Source organism: Aotus nancymaae, unplaced genomic scaffold (genome assembly GCF_030222135.1).
Source record: "Aotus nancymaae isolate 86718 unplaced genomic scaffold, 86718_ANA_hifiasm-v0.15.2.pri h1tg000072l, whole genome shotgun sequence".
NCBI lineage: Eukaryota > Metazoa > Chordata > Mammalia > Primates > Aotidae > Aotus > Aotus nancymaae.
This window is the reverse complement of record NW_026988487.1, coordinates 13238689-13256880: the sequence shown is the minus strand read 5'-3', so window position 1 is coordinate 13256880 and position 18192 is coordinate 13238689. Positions and strand designations below refer to the sequence as shown.

Sequence of the window (18192 nt, the reverse complement as noted above, 5' to 3'; positions counted from 1 at the left end):
AATTTTTGTGTTTTTGTACAGACAGGGTTTCTCCATGTTGCCCAGGCTGGTTTCAAACTCCTGGGCTCAAGTGATCCACCCACATCGGCCACCTAAAGTACTGGGATTAGAGGCATAAGCCACCGTCCCCAGCCCCTACCACGTCTTTTATTTTGAGACAGAGTCTCACTCTTGTTGCCCAGGCTGGAGTGCAATGGCATGACCTCGGCTTACCACAACCTCCGCCTCCAGGGTTCAAGTGATTCTCCTGCCTCAGCCTCCCGAATAGCTGGGATTACAGGCATGTGCCACTATATAGCCTGACTAATTTTTGTATTTTTAGTAGAGACAGGGTTTCTCCATGTTGGTCAGGCTGGTCTTGAACTCCTGACTTCAGGTAATCCACCCCCCTCAGCCTCCCAAAGTGCTGGAATTATAGGCATAAGCCACTGTGCCCAGCCCCTGTTCAGTCTTTAGATGGAGCAAAACCTCACTGATTGCAAAAGGAAAGATGCAGAAAGGAAGAGAGCAATTTCGTACGACGGCATTAGACTCATTTTGCTGAAGGGTGTGGGGTGGGTTGGTTTGTTTGTTTTTTAAGAACACAGTGTGTCCATCTATTCATCCATTCAAGAGTATCAAGTACCACTAGTTTACCCGGTACGGTGCCAAGGTCCTGAAAACAATAGAGAAACCCTAAAGACCTCAGATTCAAGTGGGGGCCAAAGATATCAAGTTACAATGCAAAAGTGTCTTTGACAAGGGTTTTCAGATACATGTGGACTGTGAGAATTCAGATATGAAAATTAAAACTTCCAGCTTCAGAGAAAAGACAGGTGTCAGGAAAGAGTTCATGGAAAAGGTAGGCTTTGAATTGGGTTTTGAAGAATGAGTGGGAGTGCATGAATGAGTTAAACAGGCCAAGGAAATATACATTTTATCTCAAAGGAAAGTCACCCACACCGGCAATCATAACACACCTCCCACCTTAATAATAAGCAAGGAAATACAAAATGGAAACATATGGGCAAAGATGTTTGGCAACACTGGCAGAGGGACGCCCCAGTGCGGCTGTGGCAGGAGCGTGGAGTGGCATCGCCTCCCTGGAGGGCAGCTGAGAAACAGGATGATCGAACAGAAGCCTCACCAGGCGGCCCCCACCCCGTGAGCCAGACTCCACTTCTAGGAATATATCCTAAAGAAACAATTAAGTGTAAGCATAAGCCTATTCACGGAAGTGTAACTTAAAATAGCCAACCATGGGGAAGTAGGTAACTACATTCTGGTGTGTCACTCACAGAAAACTATGAGGCAACTTAAAAAAAAAAAAGTATATTTAACGATAGGAGGAAATGCCCATAAACTTCTAGAAAGTTAACAACTCAAGATAACTGCATTTGCAGTATGATCTCCACTTATCTTTTTTATTTTAATTTAAAGGCATTATTTTTCTTTTTTCAACTTTGAGGTCAATTTCTATTTTTATAGCAAAATTAACATCAAAATGCAAATACTGGAAATAGAAAAGTTTCATTTACTTTTTTTGTATTTTATTCAAAGAACGGGTGTCATTTTAATAATCAGAAAATGTTATTCAGACTGAAAGAAAAATAAAGAGTTTTTTTTTTCTTCAATAGGTTTTTGAAGAACAGGTGGTATAAGTTTTGTTTTTTGGATTTTTGTTTTTTTTAGTAGAGACAGCGTCTCTCTCTCTCACCGAGGGTTGAAATATAGTGGCGTGACCATAGCTCACTGCAGCCTTACACTCCCAGGCTGAAGTAATCCTCCTGAATAGCTGGGGTTACAGGTTACCACCACGCCCAGTTAATTTTTTGTTTTTTTAATTTTTGTAGAGGTGAAGTCTCACCACCTTGTCCAGGCTGATCTCAAACTCCTGGGCTCAAGCAATCCTCCCTTCTCAGCCTCCCAAAGCACTGGGATTACAGGCGTGAGCCACCGTGCCTGGCACATAAACAGAGTTTCAATAGGAAGAGAAGAGGGCATCCTACACTTAAAAAAACAGCAGGAGCCAGAAGTAAAGAAGTACAGGTCTCTCCTGAGGAGGAGAAAGAGCTGAACAGACAGAACTGGGCTGGCATACTGGATCCACTCTTTTCTAGTGCTGTGACCTTTAACAAATTACTGACCCACTCTTCAGCTTTAGTTTCTTCCAAAGACTAAATGTGTTAACTTGGCCAGGCCCGGTGGTTCACGTCTGTAATCCCAGCACTTTGGGAGGTCGAGATGGGTGGATCACCTGAGGTCAGGAATTTGAGACCGGCCTGGTCAACATGGTGACACCCCATCTCTACTAAAAATACAAAAATTAACCAGGCATCGTGGCTTACACCTGTACTCCCAGCTAGTCAGAAGGCTGAGGCAGGAGAATCGCTTGAACCCCAGCAGGCGGAGGTTGCAGTGAGTCATGATCATGCCACCATACTCCAGCCTTGGCAACAGAGCGAGACTCCATCTCAAAAAAAAAAAAAAAAGAAAATAAAATAAATGCATTAGCTTACACAGAATACCTACTCAATACACTAAGTCAGAGCCTTTTCTACTGACCAATAAAACAAATTCCATCCTGGATGACCCACAAGAGATAGGGATGTTCATTTATGAGACACATAATCAATGTAATAACAGCATTTGGGGACAGCAAAGAAGTACTTACTATATTAAAGACATTGTACAAAGCCTCTCAATTTCAGAAATATTAAACTATGAAATATATCCTAAAATCAAGAAACTGTGAAAATGTATGTCTTCTAAATATAGTGCTGGCCAGGGTAAAGCATTTCGTGAAAGTCCAAGATATTACTGTTTTTCTCATGATTCTTATACAGTCTGATTTGTGCCCCAAACAAGAAGTCAGGCTGGGCACAGTGGCTCACACCTATAATCCCAGCACTTTGGGAGGCCAAGGTGGGCAGATCACTTGAGGTCAGGAGTTTGAGGCCAGCCTAGCCAACATGGTGAAACCTCATCTGTACTAAAAATACAAAAATTAGCCAGGTGTGGTGGCTGGCACCTGTAGTCCCAGCTACTTGGGAGGCTAAGGTAGGAGAATCGCTTGAATCTGGGAGGCGGAAGTTGCAGTAAGTCGAGATTGTGCAACTACACACCAGCCTGGGCAAGAGAGCAAGAGCCTGTCTCAAAAAAGAAAAAAAATAAAAATAAAAAGAGAGCCCTCCCAAAGTCAACGCACCACTGCTGCAGCGTCTCCTTTTGTCAGTCAGGCTGGAGTGCAGTGGTGCGAACATGGCTCACTGTAGCCTTGACCTCCTGGGCTAAAGCAGTCCTCCTACCTGAGCACCCCAAGTAGCTGGGGTTACAGGAGAGCTAGTGGCCAGGAAAAATACAGCGGAAAATGCAAAACAATGAAATTACAAAGCCTGCCGAATACTTCTGAGAACTGGAAAAGAGCATCCTGCTGGCTTTAGTAGAAAAGCACAAATACGTGCTGGAATGTAAGAAAAGTGATGCGTGAACCACTGGCCTTAAGCAGCGTGCCTGGCCAGCGCTGGCCCAGGAATACAACTCTCAGCCGAGCGTGTCCCTGCGGGATTTCAAACAGCTGAAGAAGTGCTGGGAGAACATCAAGGCTCAGACTAAAAGAATTATGGCCCATGAAAGGAGAGAGAAGGTGAAAGGGAGCGTCAGCCCGCTCCTTAGTACCCACATCCTAGGGAAGGGGACGATCACCAGCATGCTGCCGGAGCAGCTCTACTTCCTGCAGAGCCGCCCAGAGGAGGAGCCCGAATACCACCCCGATGCCTCGGCCCAAGAATTATTTGCTGTTTCAAATAGACAACTGTGTGATGATGTGAAAGAGTTCATATATTTTCCAATATGTGAGGGGACCTCCCAACCTGAACCCTCATGTTCAGCTGTCAGAATAACAGCCAATAAAAACTACAGGAGCAGTTTTTATGGGCTGTTTATAAACTCAGAAAGGTGCTTTTAAAAAGATGCATGAGGAAGAACACCATCTACAAATGTCCATCTTACAACTGCAACTGATACAAATGAATGAGGCCCATGTGGCCCAAATCCAGAAGATAGAGCAAGAGTATGAGATGGCAGAAGAGGAACACAGGATAAAACTGGAAGTTCTCAATAAAAAGAAGATGTACTGGGAAAGAAAACTACAAACTTTTACCAAGGAATGGCCTGTTTCCTCATTTAACGGCCCTTTTCCAATTTACCCTAAGACTTTGGGGGTGGCTCTATTGTAATTAATCTGTGTTGGCAAAGAATGTCTGGAACATGGACTTGCAGTTAGTAACCTGTAACAGAGCTACAACTAGGAAAATTAGAGTGGTGGCAGTCATTTATTTAAGAACTCATTCAGGCCGATGCACTGGCTCACGCCTATAATCCCAGTACTTTGGGAGGCCGAGGCGGGTGGATCACCTGATGTCCAGAGTTTGAGACCAGCCTGGCCAACGTGGTGAAACCCCATTTCTACTAAAAATGCAAAAAATTAGCCGGGTGTGGTGGCAGGCACCTGTAATCCCAGCTACTTGGGAGGCTGAGGCAGGAGAGTTGCTTGAACCCGGGAGGCAGAGGTTGTAGTGAGCCAAGATCACGCCACTGCACTCCAGCCTGGGCAACACAGTGAGACTCTGTCTAAAAAAAAAAAAAACAACAATGTATTCAGGTAAACAGCTGCACCCTCTGTACCCTGTAAGTGGCAAAGAAGCTATTATCATCTTCTGAAAATTATCACTATGAGTGCTATAATTCTGAATGCAATATCTCTTAATTAGAATTCATGCAAGAACCATGAAAAAAAAAAAAAAGAAGTCAGGTTGTAGTTCCGCCGATCAGACCTGGATCCCACAGGGGTGAGGCCCCACAGTCCCCGCAAACTATTCCGGATTGGAAAGGGCTGTTTTCATTCTCCCTACAGCACACCTATATTTCTCCAGTTTAATATTTAGGGAGAAGATTCAGGCAAATGTCTGAATGGCAAATCTTGCTAGGCTACCTGGGGTGTTCTTGGCTCCAACCACCTCATCCTCTTTCAGATGAAGAAGGCACCAGGAACGCCAAAGTCAGCTGCCTCAAGATTAAGCAGCTGCACCCTGGAAAAGCTTAAGGTTTAGGGAGAACCTTCGGAACCTTTGAACAAAATGCAAACTCAGTGACCAAACTGTAAGGGGTGGAGAGCTGCACTCTCTCCTAAATGCCAGGCTTTAGGAAACTCAAGCCTTCAGAGGAGACCCAGAAGGCTCAATTCATTCCGCTACTATATATAATCAGCATCTAATCCTCACTGTGGTGCTTAGCCACGCGTCAGGCGCTATTCCAAGCACCTTACATGCAGTAACTCATTTATTCTCTCAATGAAAGAAGAAACTGATGCACAGAGGTAACTTGCCCAAGGCCAGAGCCAGAACTAACCCATGCAGTGCCTTTGTGCAAGTGAAAGAGTGCCTCCCTTCCTCTGCACAGACATAGCACAGATCCACACAAGGCATATTCCTGGCAATAGGGGCAGTCTGGATTTCAGGAACCCTTCACCCACTTGTGCAGTGCACAACCTGCTTGACTGTACACAGCACTGTCCAAGATCACACAGTTGGTAAGAGGCGGAGCTGGAATCTGAACCCAGGCCACCTGGCTCCCAGGTCTGCTACCAAGTAACAAGCAGGTACAGTTTCATATTAAGTAAGTGGCCTGCAAATTAATACAACCCAGAATATATAGAAGCACTGATGTGAGTGACTGAAAGCATCAGCTGTGTGTGTCTAGAATGATCACATTTTCAGTGATGAGAAAATGCTCTGATATTTACAACTTCATGGGCCTAAGATTTTTAGTTTCTTACCATTTCTAATGGGAATATTTCTAAAATGTGTCCCACCCTTCTCCACCTTATAGGACAGATGTAATATAACCCTGCTTGAACTCCACACCACCACTGCCATTCCAGGACCCCACAGCCCCTCCCTGCCTTTTCCTGCTGCTCTGCCTGCAGCCTTCTAATCCTGGGTAATCTCTTTTTCTCTGCTCCTGTAATTGCTACTGGAGAAAATTCAATGCGCAGGTGGGTTGGGGACATCCAAAGTTTTAGGTTTTGACCTACTTCCTCCGGCTTAGCAGCTCTTTGACGTGATCCTAATTCCTTGCTCTTCTCCAATTCCTGGGGCGGCATCTCACCAGTTTCATGCTCTACAAGCCCCTTTGCAGAGACACTGAATGCCACCAGCCTGTACTTGCTGGACTCGCCTTTCCTCGCCTCCCATCATTACCTTCCTCCTTGGGAAGGGGATAGGGAGGGGAGGTCTAGCTGTCCTTCAGCCTCCAAACCTGCATTTAGATCCTTCTGGCCTTAAGAAATACTTTCTCTCCATCTCGCCCTTTTCTCTCATTCCCTTCAATTTCAAAGATGTTGACACATTCAGTCAGCTGTTCAATATTACTCCTCCATTGAGCTTAGTCTCTCTACTCCACCAAAACTGCTCTTGCAGAAGCCCCCAGAGTCCGTGTTCTCACTCCCACCCTCATCCTGCTTGCCCTTACTGGGGCGTCTGGCCAGATGGTCTCTCCTCCCAGACATGCCCACCTCTAGCTTCCCAGTTCTCCTTCCTTTCTGACAACTCAGGAGCCTCTTTCCCAGGACTCCCACAATCACCGACATGCTGATGCCTCCCAATTTAGAAAACTCTGAACCCCACTCCTCTCATAAGCTCCAGCCCAATCTAACCCCCAAATGGATGGCCGGCCTGCATGGGCCAGAGGTACCCAAACTCATTATCTCATCTTTCATCATGTAGTGGTGGCCTCCCACTTTCCACTCTCCTTTCTTCCTAACAGAATGCTGAGGTTTTAGCTGACTCATTTCCATCCTCCCTTGCAGCTAGGTGTAGCTGTGTGACCAATGCCTGGCCAATGACTCGTAAAGGGAAGTGCCATGTGGTAATTTCAAAAGGAATATTTACAGGAAACATCCTCCTCCAGTTCATCCATCCTGCTCCCTGAAAAGCTGATGTGAAAGCTGGAGCTCCAGCAGTCATCTTGGAACATAAGGACAAGGAATGGCAAAAGGGTGAGCTGGAAGGAACCTGACCCTAACGACTTTGCAGACCCACCACACCAACATTGGGCTACCTACATGCAGACTTCTTTTATGTGAGAGAAAAATTAACTTGCTTGAGTTACTGTTATTTGAACCCCATTTTATCTAACAACCCCTCCGAACTGGTCACATCTTGCAAGACAAGGAACTTGGTTAATAACGTCAGCATTCTGTCTGGAAGCCTCCAGCTGTTTATTTGCCAGTTTTCCCCATCAGACTGTGAGCAACCTGATGGCAGCAACATGTCTCTCATTTTCTAAATAATCCAAACACACAAAAATGGTATCTTTCCTGTCTTTTTTTTTTTACCGTACAGAAATGGTATCATTACTACACAGATTCTACAACCTGACTTTCTACCAACGTTTTTCTTAAATGCAGTTAGACTGATTCATGTAAGTCAGATGGAACTGCTGGAAAGTACTACATTATGTAAACCATCACTTACTGATATATTTCCCAGCTAATAGGCTTTTAGTCTCCTTCTAGCTTTTCATAATCACCAAAAATACTACGATGTACATCTGTTTCTCCTTGAGCACTTGCATGCTAGTTTTTCGGTACAGACACTAGAAGTAAAATTTTTGGCTATAGGCTATGTACATTCCTAAGTTCACCACATAGAGTCAAGTTTCTCTTGAGAGTAGTTGTACCAGTTTACACTCCCCAGGGCCCTGTGTGAGAAGGAGGCCCTTCCCCATGCTACATTTCTGAACTGCCAGTTCCTACCTAACATGAGGGTAGCAGGATTCTCTTTTTTCCTTTCTTAGTACTCTGAACTAGCTACAGCAGAAACACAGGAACCCCCTGAGCCACCTTCCCCAAAGTGCTGCCTGGCTGCTGCCTGAGGACCTGCTACCCTGCAAAAAGCAAGCCAGCTGGGCAGCCAGCATTCAGAGCAGGTCACCCACCGCTCTCTATATATGGTGTCCACCGCTGTAAGACAGACACAGACGTCCCCCAACTGCAGTCTTGCTGGGGTGGTGGTGGATTAGTCCTCTACATTCACCACCCCTCAAATTATTTCATATCCAGCACACTCCCTCAGGCCTTCTCCAAATACCAATCAGAAGAGGACAATGTAAAGGTGTTTGTCCCACCATAAAGCCCTCCCTCTTTTCCCTGGAGTTCTCGGGCAAGCTGCTGAAAAGAACATCTCATCTCTGCTGGAAAGAAACACCTCATCTCCTGATAAAGGAAAATCCCAGGCAGAGAGAGGGGCCAAGTTGTTTATTTCCAAACACAAGCCAGATTCCAGCTGTGACATGTATACTGGATCTGCTCACTGCAAAGGCGAACTGGGCGGGAGGCCCACAGGGAGTGGGGGCTGAAGCTGTGTGGAGGATTGCGTGGTTGTTTATTTTTAGGTAAGCCAATTCCTAGGATCAAGTTCACAGCTCCTTCTCAGTCCTGTTTTTCCTGACTCTGCCTGGTTATGGATTTTTCATGTGAACTTGCCCCAAATGCAAAGGGTAGTTGCCTTGACCCACTTAACCCAGGGGCTCAGAGAGACGTTCCAACTGGTTCAAGGCTTGGGGTCTGGTATCCACCTTTCCACTCCACGACATTTATTGAACACTTGCTCTGGCCAGGTACCAGTGTATACCAATGGCTGTAACCCGGCCATTGCCCGGAACCTGCCCTCTGAGAACTCAGCCTAGAAAATAAATACATGTGAAAAGATGTAGTGGCAAATACATGCAAGATAAAGGAAAGAAGGGAGAAATTTTAAACCTAAGAAAGCCTCGTCTCCCTACCAGCATGGGTGATGAGCAGACATTTTTATCATCAACATCATAATTCCAACTGCCTGCCTTTCCCATAACCATGAGCATGGGTTTTAACAAGGGAACAGGCAGTATTTTGGGGAAAGCCTCGAGCTCAGACAGACTTCAGGAGACCTGGTTCTAACCCACCTGCCTCCATCAGAGTAGCCTTTGCCGGCCAGGTGCAGTGGCTCACACCTGTAATTCCCATGCTTTAAGAGGCTGAGGCAGGTGGATCACTTGAGCCTAGGAGTTTGAGACCAGCCTGGGCAATGTAATGAGACCCCATCTCTACAAAAAGTTCAAAAACTAGCCAGACGTGACGGCTCATGTCCGTGGTCCCAGCTACTCAGGAGGCTGAGCAAGAGGCTCGCCTGAGCCCAGGAGGTCGGGACTGCAGTAAGCTACTGCACTCCAACCCGGGAAACAGAGCTAGACCCTGCCTCAAAAAGAAAAGAGTGAGCTTTGTCAACTCACTGTCCTCATGGGTAAACTGAAGGGTGGAACAAGAACCCCTGAGCAGTCCTGTCAGCTCAGGTATCCTAACCAGGGGCTTTCCACCCGCCCTGTGTGTCAGAATCACTTGGAAGGGGTATACATACAGAGATGCCTGTCCAGGTCCCAACCCAGAGGTACTAAGTCAGCTGGCCCAGGGCTGTGCTCCCGATATGGGTGTGTTTTAAAAGCACCAGGTGATTGAAACCTGTGGACAGGGTTCAGGGTACTGAACAACCTTCCTGCGGGTGACAGCCACCAGTGCTTGAGGACCAGGCTCCCATCCATAGACTGCCCAAGGCAGGAAGCAGACCTAAGGCCAAACAGCCCACAGTGCCTGCTCTCTGCTCACAGGGATATAAGATTTCAGGAAGATTCTAGTGAGGCCTATTGGCAAATAGGGAACCACACCATCTCCCGCACACACCTGCTCTCAGCCCCTTTTGCCCACTGGCAGAAATGAATAAAGGCAAAGGCAGTGTCCCCTCCCATCTACTGGCAGAGGGCCACCCCACCCTCGGGAAAGGAGGCCAGTGGGAGCTGGAGGCAGCGGGGCCTGGAAAACCTGGGCAGGCACGGCCTGGCCTCCCTGCCTGTGAGTCAGCCCCAGAGAGGCCTCGTTCGGACAAAGGGGCAGAAAAACAAAGCTCCACTGTGCCTGTCCTGCACAGAAAAGCCAGCAGAGACAAGGAGACTTCAGGGCTGGTGGCACGATTAGCATTTTATTTACTTATTTATTTATTTTCTTTTTAGCTAACAAACGCATTAGGGGACACGGCACTTCTGCGCACCAAGCAGAGTTTCTGAGCCCTTTCTAAAGATTAAGCTTTAGAAGATTAAGCTTTCCAGAGTCCACAGAGGGGAAAAAATTAATTCTCCCTCTCCACAGGCACATAAACCATTTGAGGATGATATTTACCTACTGCATTTTCTACTGTCTGGCCTGTAACAAGATACAGAAACCACTTGGATCTAGGAATGTGTCCCAGGGTGTGACTTCACTCCCTTTGGTGCCCTGTCTAGAAGGCCATCTTCTGCAGGAATGGAAATTTTCTCACGGCAAGGTGGAAAGAATTTATAAGTTAAACTCCATTTGCTACACGAACTTGGACAAGTTTCAGAAACTCCTTTCGGTGTCTGTCAAATGGAAAGAGAGTACCCTACTTGAGAGGTGTTATGGATTGAAATGAAATAATTCAGGGTAAAGGGTGCAGCAAAGGGCCTGACCTGTCAGCTGCAAGTTTATTCCCTTCTCCCATCTGCAGAGCACCACCCCTGCCACGTACAGAGGCGCCGCTGCACCGGGCGCCGATGATCTAACAGCAGCCCTGCCAGGTTCCGTATTATCATCCCCACTCCCAGATGGGGAAACGGGCTGGGCTGGAAGAAGAGCTCCCTGAAAGCTCACAGCTCTCAGGCGGTGGGGCCCAGATTCGAAGCCTGTGCCCTGGACTTTCCTTTGGTCTTAGACCCTAAGTCCCTCCCCACATTCCATCCCAGTTTGGAGCTTAAACAAACATACAGCTCAGTAGAGCTCCTTGCTTTGTGGTTTCGTTCGGTTTGGTCTTGACCGTGGAGAAATCCCCCACAAATCTGGCAGCTCTAAACGCTCACATTGCAGGCCCCATGAGCAAGCGTCCAAGGCCGGGCTGTGCAGAGAAGGGGGACAGCTGGGGTCCTGGGACAGACAGAGTGGCACTGACTGACCATCACCACTCAGGCTGCCTGGTCAGAGAAGAAACCAGGCCAACATGCAGAATCACCAAATGCCTGGGGCTGAAGGGGCCTCCTTCTCTCAGCAATAACACGGTGTGGGAAGGAGGACTGCTGAACTCAACAATCTTGGAGGGATTTCCTGTCCTCCGCCCCAGGAGCCCTAAGGGAGCTGTTGGTTCAACCTCCATGTGGCCCCACACTTGAGCCACAAGCCAGGACTGGACCTGCAGCTGGAGAGAGGGAGCCCAAGACCCAGAGAGCCGCAGTGCCTCCCAGATTCCCATCCGAGGGGTGGGGAGCTATTTGGGATTGTAGGGTTAGGGGAACCGGGTCATTCACAACAATTTTAACAAAACAAAAACCTCCTCTCCAAGGCCTCAGGACTTGTCCCTGCAGGGGAACGACACCCAGGGCTTCCCTGTCCTGACCACCAGGAGCCATATTTAGGGCGGCCTCTGTTCCGGCATTACTCCTCCCACCGTTACCACTACCCACCAGCAGTCTTACAAGGCCGGGAAGTGAGTTCTGCAGCCCAGGGTAGGGTGAGAGGAACCAGGGCTTCGGGGTCAAGCAAGCCTGCAACAAGCGCAGCCCTGCCATTTCTAGGCAGTGTGACCCTGGACACATCACCCAACACCTGAGTGGTCACTTCCTCACCTCTAGCATGCTATGCAGCGCTAATGATGCACGCATCCTGCTCCAGCACCCAGCCAGTGCAGGCCACAACAAATGCCAGTTCCCTGGAGGATATGGAACATTTCCAGCACTAATGAAGGCTCTGCCTTTGGTGGAGCAGGAAGAGGGTCTAGGGAGTGTTCTTCGCTTTTTCTCTCCTTTGAGCTTTCCCAACTCCTGCCAATGCTGTTCTTGCCCCCACCTCCACTTTCCCACAGAACTTGCCGGCACAGAACATCAATGATCAACATAGACGTCCACCTCTCCAGACTGCAAAGGCCTGCCTGGCAAGGTCAGGCTCTGATCCCCCCCACCCCCCACAGCACCTCATAGAGAGGGGGCACCAGATGATGAATGGGCACTGGGTGGGCAGAAAGACAGCAAACACCAGAGTTAACAGAAACCACTTCTAGGCTTTTCCAGGGAAGAGTTAGCCTTTTCCGGGGGAGAGTTATACTTTCCCAGAAAAAAAGACAGAAAGAAAACTACAGGATGCTTTAGAAATACTTACCTTCTGCCTTTTCCTTTCACTTTAAGAATATTAAGGTTCACGACAAATTTCACAAGTACAGCTACTCCACCCAGTATTAAATGGTTTGAGAAAAGAAAAGGCGTAGCTCTTGCTTCATTTCTGCTAAGCCAATCTGTCCAAGCTGTTTCACACCTCTGGGGCCTTGTCCACAGGCTCTCTCCACCTGGAATGCCCTGCCCCCAACAAAGCCTTTGCCAGCACCCCTGTTACCAACCCCCTCCTTCAGACTCCTTTTGGGGACAGGAGAGATTTCATTCAGAGCATTCCTAACAACCTACTGCATGAATTGTTTTTTTACGTCTTCACTCACTAAGACAGATGCTGTCTGAAACTAGAAAGTCCTCTTATTTATTTCTGTATCAGAGACATCTGGCCTCATGTGGTGGCACACAGCAGGTCCTCAATAATGACCAAATGAATACATAGCTTGAATCGTGTTACTGCTTTAGCTTACAATCATTCCTCTTTCATTCTTGCCTATATCTGGAATCCTCCCAGGCCCCCAAATCTTCCACTCACAATCCAAGCTTACAACACCCACAATTACATAATATAGGGACCCAACTGCAATGCACTCAGTCCCTTAGTTAGAAAAAAGCAAGTTTTACAATACAGAAGTGGGTCAAAGGTGGATTCTCTGAGATCACCCAGGAAAACCAATCTATCTTCAATCCTCAGTGGTCTCTTCCAACTGAAATCCATCTGATGAAATGCTACACAGGAGTGGCACTCAGTAACATGCATAGTTTACCATCCAATGAAAAGGAAAGAATTATTATTGGCCAGGCACAGCAGCTCAAGCCTGTAATCCCAGCATTTTGGGAGGCCAAGGTAGGCAGATCACTTAAGCTCAGGAGTTCAAGACCGGCCTGGGCAACTATGGCAAAATCCCATCTCTACTAAAAGTATAAAATTAGGCAGGCATGGTGGTGTGTACCTGTAGTCTCAGCTACTCAGGAGGGTTAAGTAGGAGGGTAGCTTGAGTGGAAGCGGGGTTGGGGGTGATGGATGTTGCAGTGAGCCGAGATCACGCCACTGCACTTCAGCCTAGGTCACAGAGTGAGTGAGATGCCGGCCAAAAAAAAAAAAAAGGAAGAAAGAAAAAGAAAGAGTTATTATCTAAAGACCTGGAATCAATAGAAAGAAGTGTCTGCGTTAAGATAAGGGGTTGTGGAGCCCAAGGTTCTTATTATGTAGACGAAATCTCATGAGTAGCCACCCTTAAAGGCAGTAGATGGCAAATGTTTCCCATTCAGACCTTTAAAAGGCATTAGGATCTCAGTCAATCTTTTCTGGATCAGAAAATTACCTAGAAAGGGAAGGGTATTCTCTACAGAATGTAAATTTCCCCCATAAGAGACAGCTTTGCAGGGCCATTTCAAAATATATCAAAGAAATATATTTTAGGATAAAATACTTTTGTTTTTGTTTCTTTCTTTCAGGGCTTGCTATCTGTCACGTGATGTTATACTACAGCAGGTTGGAATTTGGATCTCTTTGCCACAAAGAGTCTCTTTTGTCTTAAGATCTCTGTTTTAATGTTTAGGCTGGTCATTCCGTCTCACGAAAATGTATAAAACCAAGCTGTAACCCAACCACCACTGGCACATGTTCCCAGGATCTGCTGAGACTGTTGTGGGTCATGGCCTTCACATTTGGCTCAGAATAAATCTCTTCAAATATTAAAAAAGAAAGAAGACAAAAAATGAGAGCAGGCTATAGCGCAAAAAGTACAGGATTCCCACCTTTGAAAAGCTCTCTCTATATACACACATATTTTTAAGAGTGTCTCAATTTTCTTTTATGTCTTTCGCATTTTCCACAAGAAAATGTATATGAAAATGACAGAAGGAAGAAAGGATGAAAAGGGGGGGAGGGAGACTCTACTCTGCACTATCACAGAAAGGAAGCCAGGACAGAGGCACACGAAGACATCTGTTCCAACAATGGGTTTCTCTCTCTCATCAGGTCAACGTGGCTCACATGGCCTCCTTCCAAACACCCTCCAGGGTGGCCGAATCCCACACTGAACACACCCTATCTGTGCTAATGATGATGATAATAATAATAGCTTTTTTGAGCATTTACTACATGCTAGGCACTGTTCCATTTAACTCAATCTCATTTCTTAGGATGACCATAAGGTAATCATTACTACGACTGCTCTTTCACAGATGAGAAAACAGAGATCAGATAACCTGCCCAACGTCACACAGCTACCTTTTCTTGATTTCCTCCTTTGGCAACTTCCTGGATGTGATAGGTCTCTTAATTAGGTAAAACCAGGTTTTCTAGAGGTCGTACTTATAAAATAGGGGCTACATTCACAAATACAGATGAGGAAGGGAGGAAGCTGCGTTGAATGGTGATGAGAAAACTGGCATTAAGTCAGCCACGGAGAGCAAATATCACCTGGACTGGAGGAGAAGATTGCAAACTCCTCCCTTCATTTTTTAAAAAAAAGAGGTGAATTCTTTCATCTGATAGAAGAGAAGAGATCAGAGCTGATAAAACAAACTAAGCCTGCTCAGGAAAGCCCTACCTCACCTAGAGGACAGTCTGTGCTTTCACCCAGAGCCTCCTTCCTCAATCCGCATGCCTTTCTACTGCGTTGTGTTCTCTGGTTTTTCTTATCCATAGATTCTGGTAAAGCAGAACATTTTAAGGTGAAAAGAACCAGGTTTTTGGTGGTAAATGCACAGAGGCCACAAGACCCAACAGCAATAACAAAATAAGTGAAAAAAACTACAAAGCAGACCCAAGATTCGAAAAGCAAAATTCTCTGGGAACATTATATAAGAGGCAAAAGTGGCAGTTCATAACACACCTCAGGAGAGCCTAAGGAGACTCCCAGCCACACTGAAAAAGAAGTCATTAAGTTGTTTAGGAGAAAATGTGTCTTCTCAAACTGCAGTCATGTATCGCGTAACGACAGAAATACGTTCTGAGAATGTGTCCTTGGGTGATTTCGGCTTTGTGTGCACATCGTAGAGTGATGGTACAGCAGGCGACTGTAACACATTTGTAAGACAAATCTAAACATATGAGAGCACAGAAAAGGTACAGTAAAAACACAGTACTATAATCTTATGGGATTACTGTCGTACACGTGGTCCGTTGTTGACAATGTGGTGCATGACTGCAATTAAAATGATGAAAATACACTTTGGTGCTTACAGGACTATGTTTCAGTTCTACCAAATACAAATTCGCTTTATATGAAACAACTTATTTCCTATCTATTTTATCCAGTGACTCTTGGCACCTGCTGTTAGCTGCCTTCCCATGTCCATCCTCCTTTTTCTTCCTTAACCTTAGGAATCCTTGATTTGGTTCAGATAATAATGTGTTTGGCTCCTAGCCCCTCTGACAACCAGCAGTTGCCATGTGATCCAGTTCTAGCCAATGAAATGTAAGGAAAAGCCTATTGCTTGGTACTTCCAGGAAGTTAGTTTTCTTCATTAAAATGGGTAAGAGGCATTAAAATTCCTACCTGGAATACAGATGTGAAGCCTGGATATACAGCCGCCATCTTGGGAGCATGAGGCTATGTGCTGAAGATGATAAAGCAAAAAGACACGAGGCAGCAATGTGGAGCCCTAAGACTGTCAGCCTCTGGACTTTTTGTTTCATAAGAAAAATAATCCCTTACTTCTAGTGTTACTTTTCTTTTCTTTTTTTGAGATGGAGTTTTGCTCTTGTTGCCCAGGTTGGAGTGCAATGGTGTAATCTTGGCTCCCTGAAACCTCTGCCTCCCAGGTTCAAGGGATTCTCCTGCCTCAGCCTCCTGAGTAGCTGGAATTACAGGCATATGCCACCACCATGCCCAGTGAATTTTTTGGGGTTTCTTTTTTTTTTAAGACAGAGTCTCGCTGTGTCACCCAGGCTGAAGTGCAGTGGTGTGATCTCAGCTCACTGCAGCCTCCGCCTCCTGGGTTCAAGCAATTCTCCTGCCTCAGCCTCCTGAGTAGCTGGGACAACAGGTACATGCCACCACGCCCGGCTAATTTTCGTATTTTTAGTAGAGATGGGGTTTCACCATGTTGGCCAGGATGGTCTCAATCTCCTGACCTCGTGATCCACCCACCTCGGCCTCCCAAAGTGCTAGGATTACAGGCATGAGCCACCACACCTGGCCTAATTGTTTGTATTTTTAATAGAGACAGGGTTTCTCCGTGTTGGCCAGGCTGGTCTTGAACTCCTAACCTCAGGTGATCCACCTGTCTCAGCCTCCCAAAGTGCTGGGATTACAGGCATGAGCCACAGCGCCCGGCCTTACTTAATTTTCTGAAATATGTAGCCAAACAAACCCTAACTGGCACCTTAATATCAGGTTATAATTCCCGGGTGATAAATATGACTTCCAATATCTTACTGTTTTCCTCCAAGTAGCCTGCAAGTATTTTCGTGTCTTTGCGGTGCCCCAATAAAACAAGGGCTGGCCGCCTGTGATTTACTGGGAGCTTGTCTAGCTGTTGCAAGTGGCAAATAGTCATTCATTGGTATTGTGTTTCTGCTAAGCTGACTTGCTTCTGCGACTTGGAATTTTGTTAGGAAACAAAAAGCGCTTTATGGCAAAGGCGTTAGCGCCACAATGGGACCTTTCTGCTTTGATTATGAAAACACATTAAGAGCTTAGCTGCACCGCAAGCAGCAGCGGCTGAAGCCTTGGCCTTTCTGACCATTCTCCACTCAATATGCTGGAAGGACACCAAACCCACTTGGGAGGAAACACTGCAGGCAGACACCAAAGATCAAAGGGGCAGGGTGTTCAGGTCCACTCTGGAGGACCTGTGTGATGAGCGGGCTGTACCCCAACACAGCCCTATACCCTTCTTCACCTGCCCCCGACACTGGCTGCACGCAGCTCCCATATCCCGCCTTGCAGGGGTTAAACGTAAGCAGCAAGCAAGCTTCACTGCTCTAATTCCTCACCTGGAAAAGGATGTGCCCCCAAGAGAAGCTCAGAGACAACCCAAGGGATAGAGGCATAGGACAGTAAGCAAAGCTACCCTGGGGTCCCAGCAGACACACACTTGCTAAGCTGAGCCACTCCTCCCCATCGGTTTACAAGGTTAATGTGAAGATGTGATGAGATGCAGTGATTCCACCTCCAGGTACACCCAAAACAAGTGTGTGCGTACACATATGCAATACAGGCTGACCAACAGTCATAGCCTACAGTACTCATGCAGCATTTTTGGTTTTGTTTTGTTTTTTTATACAGAGGGAATCTTGCTATGTTGCCCAGGCTGGTCTAGAACTCCTAGGCTCAGGTGATCCTCCTGTCTCAGACTCCCAAAGTATAAAATTACAGGTGTAAGCCACTGCGTCTAGCCCGCAGCAGCATTTTAAGGAATATCCTCAAAATGTAAACAAATAAAACGTTCAACAGGAGCATGGATACAAAAATTGTGCTAATCAATAACATACAGCGATGAAAACGAACAAATGACAGCTACGGGCAACGAAAATGCATGAATTTCACAACAATGCTGGATGAAGAAAATCAGATGCTAAAGAATATATACAGCATGATTATCCTTGCAGAAAGTTCAAAAAACAGGCACAACTAAATTACAGCGTTTAGGGATTCATATTATTGGTAAATAATTACTTTAAGAAGCAGGGAGGCAACTACTATAAACGTCAAGCTAACGTTATGTGTGGCAGTAAGGGAAGAGATTATGATCAGGGAGCCTTCGGGGGCGCTGGCAGGGTTCCCTTTCTTAGACAGTGGTTACAAGGGTGTTCACTTTGTGATAATTCACCAAGCTATACATTTATGGTTTGTGTACTTTTCTGAGTCTGTGTAATATTTTACAATATAAACAGAAAGTAAAAATGAAAAGGAATGATGTCTAGATCCAAACCCAGCCTACTGTAGGTTCTCTATATATATATATATATTTTTTTTTTGAGATGGAATGTCTCACTCTGTC

General features: G+C 46.2%; 1 protein-coding gene and 1 pseudogene across 2 annotated transcripts in view; one reads left to right on the top strand and one right to left on the bottom strand.

The window, feature by feature from the left end:
- Window positions 1-18192, bottom strand: part of KSR1 (kinase suppressor of ras 1) — a 172045-nt gene that overhangs the window by 100086 nt on the left and 53767 nt on the right. The window lies entirely within an intron of this gene.
- LOC105715144 (myb/SANT-like DNA-binding domain-containing protein 3) lies at window positions 3350-4217 on the top strand (annotated as a pseudogene).